Raw genomic sequence first — 8351 nt, forward strand, 5'->3', positions numbered from 1 at the left:
GTTTAAAAATATAATTTTAATAAGAATTAAAAATGAAATGGGCCGGGTGCAGTGGCTCACACCTGTAATCCCAGCACTTTGGGAGGCAGATGCCAGAGGATCGCATGAGCCCAGGAGTTTGAGACCAGCCTGGGCAACATGATGAGACCCTATCTCTACCAACAAATCAAATAAAAGAATTATCCAGGCATGGTGGCTTATCCGGTAGACCTAGCTATTCACGTGCCACTGAACTCCAGCTAAGGTGACAGAGACCCTGCCCCACCCCTTCAAAAGAAAAACAGAAAGAAATTCGAGAGACTCAAAATGAGGGCCTAAATGTTTGCTGCATGAGTCAAAGTTCATAAATTTTAGTTCTGGATGGTTGAGGCTTCTGGGTAACTTATTTTGAGATCAAAAATAGGTATGAATACATATGTGGGGTCAGGTCTGGTGGCTCATGCCTGTAATCCCAGCACTTTGGGAGGCTGAGGCGGGTGGATTACCTGAGGTCAGGAGTTCCAGACCAGCCTGGCCAACATGGTAAAACCCCGTCTCTACCAAAAATACAAAAAATTAGCTGGGCATGGTGGCTTGTGCCTATAGTCCCAGATACTTGGGAGGCTGAGATGTGAGAAGAGCTTGAATCCGGGAGGCAGAGGTTGCAGTGAGCTGAGATCTACCACTGTACTCTAGCCTGGGTGACAGAATGAGACTCCGTCTCAAACAAAACAAAACAAAACAAAACAAATAGGTGGATACTGAAAGGAAAAAGGGAGGATGGATTTTATATTTTGATTTGTGTTAACATGAAGACTAAAACTCAGAATATTAAAATTCTTTTCTTTTCCATGATCCCCACAATGGGCAGAGTGTCTTAATATTGTGGTTTTTGAAAACAATAGAGGACCCCAGAGGAAAAGCCACGTGGGTGTTTGTCTCCTGTAGCTCCTAATCATACTCCCGTCATTCTCCTTTGATGTCTTTCTTGTCTATTTCCTGAAATGACACTGATTCTCCCAGCCTGTTTTGGAGCTTAGCCATCCTTTGCTCCTGGAGGACCAGACAGGAGCCAGAGGAAAGAGCACTAGGATGCTTAATCAGCTGTTTTTACTGTTCAGGCCACCAGGCAGAGGTGAGAGTAGAGCTGGTCCCTCTGAGATCAAATTCCAGAAACTGCTGCAGTGGTACATTTTGTTCACACAACAATTAAACTGGTTAAACAATCGCCTGACCCCGGGATTGCTGGCTTGGAGCCCGGGGTTTGGGTTTCTTATCTAACAGGAGCTTACGACAGGAGAGTAGGCTAGGATGCCTTAGGCCTGGTAAGGGAACATTTTCCTTCTTTATCTTAAAGGCCCAGCATCTCACAGGTGAATATGATCTGGCCAAAGCTAAGTGGAATCGGGGCACCTCCTCGGAGTCCTTCACGGTGCAGGTTTGGACTAAAGGCTTGGAATCATTTCTGCACAAATTCTCCTAAGTGAATGGTTCTCAACCTGGCTGCCCATCAGAATCTTCTGGGGACCTTTTAATGCTCTCTGATACCCAGGCTGCAGCTCTGACCAATTAGATCAGCATCTCTGGGAGAGGGACACAGACATCAGTGTGCCTCAACGAAGACAACTTTAGAGAAGGTTAAACATTTTCAAATGAGTTTTGCTCAGACAAGAGGTGAGAGTGTGACTTTAAGATTCTTCCTCATTGGTAAATCAGGCCAAGAATTACTGGGGCCTGGTAGTGTAGTAAAAGGAGAAGCTTCTATATGGAATCAGACTCAGGGGCCTGAGGGTCTGGTGCTGCCACTTAATACCTCTATGATTTTGGAAAACTACCTCTAGGCTTCCACTTTCTTATCTATATAAAATGGGGGGACCAGGCATGGCTTACACCTGTAATCCCAACATTTTGGGAGGCCAAGGCAGGAGGATCACTTGAGCCAGGAGTTCGAGGTCAGCCTGGGCAACATAGTAAGACTCTATCCCAAAAAAAGTTGTTTTATTTTTAAATAGCTGGGCATGGTGGTGCATGCCTGTAGTCCCAGCTACTGGGGAGGCTGAGGCAGGAGGATCACTTGAGCCCAGGTGGTCAAGCCTGCATGAACTGAGATCATGCCACTACACTTCAGCCTGGACAACAGAGTGAGATTCTCAAAAACTAAATAAATAAAATGTGGATTAAAATATATCCCTTGCAGCCGGGCGTGGTGGCTCACACCTGTAATCCCAGCTACTCGGGAGGCTGAGGCAGAGGTTACAGTGAGCCGAGATCGTGCCACTGCAATTCAGCCTGGCAACAGAGACTCCACCTCAAAAAAAAAAAAAAAAAAACCATATATATATATATTTTATATATATATATATATAAAATACATATGTGGCTCACACCTTTAATCCCAGCACTTTGGGAGGCCGAGGCGGGTGGATCATTTGAGGTCAGGAGTTCAAGACCAGCCTGACCAACATGGTGAAACCCCATCTCTACTAAAAATACAAAAATTAGCCAGGTATGGTGGCACATGCCTGTAATCCCAGCTACTCAGGAGGCTGAGGCAGGAGAATCCCTTGAATCTGGGAAGCAGAGGTTGCAGTGAGCCAAGATCACACCACTGCACTCCAGCCTGGCCTTGGCAACAGAGTGAGACTCCGCCTCAAAAAAAAAAGTAACTAGTCAAATAATAATAATAATATGGGCCAAGCGCAGTGGCTCATGTCTGTAATCCCAGTACTTTGGGAGGCCGAGGTGAGTGGATCACTTGAGGTCAGGAGTTGAAGACCAGCCTGGCCAACATGGTGAAACTGCATCTCTATTAAAAATACAAAATTAAGCAGGGTATGGTGGCTCATGTTTGTAATCCCAGCACTTTGGGAGGCCGAGACGGGCGGATCACGAGGTCAGGAGATTGAGACCATTCTGGCTAACATGGTGAAACCCCGTCTCTACTAAAAATACAAAAAATTCACCAGGCTTGGTGGGGGGTGCCTGTAGTCCCAGCTACTCGGGAGGCTGAGGCAGGAGAATGGTGTAAACCCAGGAGGTGGAGCTTGCAGTGAGCCAAGATCACGCCACTGCACTCCAGCCTGGGCAACAGAGTGAGACTCCGTCTCAAAAAAAAAAAAATGAACCTGGTGTGGTGGCCTACACCTGTAATCCCAGCTACTTGGGAGGCTGAGGCAGGAGAATCGCTTGAACCCAGGAGGCAGAAGTTGCAATAAGCCGAGATCGCGCCATTGTACTTCAGCCTGGGCAACAAGAACAAAACTCTGTCTCAAAAAATAATAATAATATGCAGTTATTACCTCAGTAGTTATTACTAATGCAGGTGATACTTTCTTATCTAGATTCAGGCTCCTCTGGTTGTTTGTCTTCTCTTTACTTGTAAGCCTTTCCTCATTTAAGTTGGACAAGAGGATTAATAAAAGAAATTTAAACCGTGAAAGTTGCTACTTAAGCTTTTTTTACATTATTTTCCAGTCGAACTAGTTAACAGATCTTTTCATATGTTTACAGGCAGCTGTGCTTTCACAGCATAACTTGTATCTGTAAATACAAGTATTTAATTTTTACGGTTCACATTTAGATGATGGAAAATAAACATATGTGGAAGCTATGAAAATTGTGACAGAACTTTTTCCTACTGCTCTGGTCCTGATTATACTATCTTTTAGTCAATCACATATCTACCTAAGATATCTTCTTAGAATTCCATTCAAAGGATGTGAAGTTAATATAAATACTCCCTACTGAGTTTGGCTATCAAAGCCAGAATTGGTTTAACTCTGGGTGTCTTCTAGTTTTGGTTTTTAATTCTGAGGATTGTGTTTTGACAACTGAGAGGTCTATTTTTTGGCTTTGAAATGATATGTGGGATTGCACAGCTGTCACTTCCCTAAATGTATCTGTAGCCCCATGAAGTTTTCAGGGAATACCCTCGTGTAACTTATGGTGCTAGAATTAAGGATGGTCTGTGGTCACACACTAAAGTTGCTAGTCATCCAACCTTCCTAGTATGAGTCACATTAATTAAAAGCTTATTATAGGCTAGGTGCTCTGGCTCACGCCTGTCATCTCAGCACTTTAGGAGGCTAAGGTGGGAGGATCACTGGAGCCCAGGAGATTGAGACCAGCCTAGGTAATATATATATAAAAAAATAAAGCTTATATGCCTGGAACTGTGCTAAGTATTTTACACACATTATTTCATTTAATCCTCTCAACAATCCTGTGAAATAGGTACTATAAAAATCCGATTTTACAGATGAAGAAACTGAGACTCAGAAAGTTGATTTATTCAGGGTTAAGCAGAGAACCAGGATATGAACCCATATCTATCTAATGCTCAAGACTTTGCTCTTTAAAAAGAAAAACAGCTTTATTGAGATGTAATTCACACGCCATATAACTCAACCGTTTCAAGTGTACAATTCAATGGCTTTTGCCAAATGGATTTGTGCAACCCTCACCACAATCAATTTTAGAACATTTTATCAGCCCTGAAAGAAATCCTATCAACTGATGAACAGATAAATAAAATATGGAATAGTTAGGCAATGAAATATTGTTAGGTGAAAAAGAAATAAAGTACTGATACATGCTACAACGTATCTATTTTTTCCTTTAGTTGCTTGTGCTTTGGTATCATATCTGAGAAACCACTGCCTAATCCAAGGTCATTAAGATTTATGCTTATGTTTTTGCCTGAGAGTTGTATAGTTTTAGCTCTTATATTTAGGTCTTTGAAGCTCTTTCTCGAAACCCCTATGCTTTACTGTTTTGTGTGTTCATAAAAACACAAATACAGCGATAACCCATGGATGAGAGAGAAGCACGAAACGCCTGAGTAATTGGAATTTGGGGTTATCTCTGGATTTTAATGATCTGTTTTTCTCCTGCTCCGACTATGCTTGTAATTAAGAGTCAAATCACTTGATCATGTCCTGAATATATTCTAAAATCTTGCTTTGCAAAAACATCATACATTCCCATTTCCATGACCCTAATTTAGGTCCTCATCTTCTCACCAGTAGGCTATTTTGATAATCTTCTAAGTAGGCCAAGTTCTTCTCTGATGAAATGCACCGCCCTTTATTGAAATCAATTGCTTGTTAATTTATTCAGTCATAAGCTTCACTAGGACAGGAACTATTCATTTCTTTTTCACCATCGTGCCCTTGTGTCTGGCACATAGTAGGTGCCCCACAAATAATCACAAAGGAAGACTGTGTGGTCTCCTTATCACAAAACTCTTCTGGACTAAACACTGTTTATGCTGCTGTCAGATTAATATTCCAAACACTGCTCTGATCATTTCACTTCTTGGCTCAAAAACTTTCAAGGACTCTCTACTGCCTTCTGAGAAGCTTTGCCTTTTTTTTTTCTTTCTTTCTTTTTTTTTTTTTAAGAGACATGGTCTTATTCTATCACCCAGGTTAGAATGCAATGATGTGTGATCATAGCTCACTGCAGCCTTGAACTCCTGGGCTCAAGTGATCCTCCTGCCTCAGGCTCCTGAGCAGCTAGGACTACGAGCACATATAACTGTGCCTGGCTAATTTTTTTTTTGGTAGAGATTGGGGGCTGGGGGTGTTGCAGGCGTCTCTCTATGTTGCCCAGGCTTGTCTCGAACTCCTGGCTTCAACCATTTTCCTGCCTCAGTCTCCCAAGTAGCTGGGATTACAGGTGTCAGTCACCGTGCCTGGTCGTCTAACATGACATCCATGCAAGGGCTACCATTCCCAGTTCCTTTCAGAACTCACAAGGCAACTTTGGAGTTGGGCAGGCTGCAGGAGACTCCAGGTATGAGAGTGGTCATTTGCTGTTGTCGTGAGGTTGCCAGATTCAGGAAATAAAAATGTTGGGCCAGGCGTGGTGGCTCATGCCTGGAATTCCAGCACTTTGGAAGGCTGAGGTGGGAGGTTCAGTCGAGTCCAGGAGTTCCAGACCAGCCTGGGCAACAAAGTGAGATCCCAATCCTACCAAAAACAAAAAGAAATTTCTAGGAATAGTAGACAGTGGGTAAAAAATAAGATACTCACTTAAATCTGATTTTCAAACAACAAATCATTTTTTGGTGTATCCTAAATATTCAAATTTAACTGGGCAATCTCATGTTGTATCTGGCAGCCCTACAGTTAGTCTCAGCCACACTCCAGTCTGCAACATGGATCCACTGTATCTGCTTGGAATGTCCGCCTCCCTCTCAATTTGGCCCAAATCTGACACCTCTTCGAAGGTCCCACTCAAAGACACTTCTCTCACAAGGTCTTCTCTGGCATCCTCTGATAGTTATGATTACTTCTTCCTCGCCACTCCCAAAGCACAACGAACAGACCCATCATGTGTCCCATAGCACATGCTTCCTTCCACTCTGCAGAGGTGAGCCCTGTGTCTTCACCCCGCCTGAGCCTGGAAGCTTCCTGAGCACCAGACCAAGGTGCTCTGCCAGCTCATGCTGCGTACTCAGAAGGTGCCATTAGCTGGTTGTTCAATGAATACGTAAGACTCGATTGTCCTGAATCAGAACTACTTTCTATTTTTATTTTCAGAGTGGACTTTTCTCCCTAAATTCTAGGATCAGTGGCACATGGGCATCACAGGCAAATTATATGGCTTCTAAGAGACTGAATCTGAAATCTTCCAATTTAGGAGAAAGGAAGGAAATGTGAATCTTTTTCTTCTCTGAACAAGGAAATGAGAATTTGTTTAAAAAAAAAAAAAGATTGAGCATTGACAATTACTGATTACAAAATAAAGTAATATTATAGTTTTAAATGAAAACATCTCCATGTGAACAAACTTTGCTTTGTATTTTAGCATCTGTTTGAGTAGGTTTGTACTGCAAAGCAGAAAAATGAAATCTCCCAGGCACCATTTGCCAAGGGATTTGCTCCCCTTCTTTGTCTGTTCGGATTAATCTGAGAGTGGCTGAGAGCTGCCCATTTTATCTCTGGGTTGAGGCAAAAGGGAGAAGTGTTTTCCAAAATAGCCCATGAGATGGCTGGACTCCCTCAGACAGAATTTGGGGGAGGACAAAGGAACCATGTGGGCATTTTATGTAGAGTATCTGGACCGGGTGCCCTGTCATTTGGAAGGCATCTGTTCCTGCCATTTGCACATCTTCCGGTAATCCTCCATTGATCGCCACCCCGCGTTCCTTCCTGCCCACTTGTGCCGGCCCTCCCCGCAGTGTCCTCTGACGTGAGGCCCTTCTTTCACTGCTCTAATTCAATGGCTTCTAATTGGATGCTCTGCCTGGCTAATGGCTTCTACCCAACTGCAGGGCTGACATTTACTTATTTGATTTCCACCCCTCCCTCTGCTCTCTGGCCTCCTTTGTGAGCAGAGCTTAAATTAGGCAGGATTTTAGATCCAGCACCTTTTTGTATTTCGGTGTGGGCCTCTTGTTTTTTGAGTGGGGAGGGGTGGCTGAGTAGAGAAGAGCCTTGGAAATACACACTGAGCTGATCAATCCTGACCCCTGCAGATAAACCCAGCTTTGTGACTTATCTCTGTCCCAGAATCCCAGCTGCCTCTGGCTGCTTTCTTTGTTTGCTTTTTAACCTGGACCCCAGCCTGCTAATTTCGGCTGGAACAAACTTTATTGTGTCACTGAATATCAGACCAATGCCAAAAGAGTTGTTGCTTGTTTTCATCATTGGAAAGGTTCTGGGCTAAATGTTAGATCTCTTCATCTCCAGGGTTTGACATTCAAGAGTTGTAATGTAGGGCTACAATCATCTTAGTGATTATCTTAGTTATCACAATCTGAACTCATCCTCCTTTCTCCCCTGTCCCTAGATATAAACATTTCTGGAGAGATGAGAGTCATGATCCTGAAAGGATTTCATCTTTGAAGGCTCTTCATCATCATCTTTGCATTTGCCTGTTTTTCAATCTTGTAACCCCAAACAGAACAGAAGAGCCATCGTCCATCCATATTTGCTTAGAATGGATATTTACAAATTGAGTTTAAATTGTTCTCAGATGTGAATTATCTTATTTATTTATTTATAGACTTCACCCCATAGAACAAACAGAGACAAACGGCAAGTTTCCCTTTGGTTTAGGACCACTTGGCAGCATGACTCCAATCTCCACTATCACCCAAGCAGCTATGGTTCAGGCAAGCTGTTAGCTTGAGGTCTATAGTCTATCTCTAAGGATTACCTTTACTTGATTCTTAATTACATACTATTCTCCATCCTCCCAGTCCCTTCACACACACACACACACACACACACACACACGCACACACACACGCACACACACACACAATTCCTCTTTAATTAGGTTGTAGCAGTCTCTTCCATGTATATCTAACTCAGTTCATTGTGGGCTGTTCTGATGGATAGCTGTCTGCCCTGGCCAACACT

This window comes from Theropithecus gelada, chromosome 1 (genome assembly GCF_003255815.1).
Source record: "Theropithecus gelada isolate Dixy chromosome 1, Tgel_1.0, whole genome shotgun sequence".
NCBI lineage: Eukaryota > Metazoa > Chordata > Mammalia > Primates > Cercopithecidae > Theropithecus > Theropithecus gelada.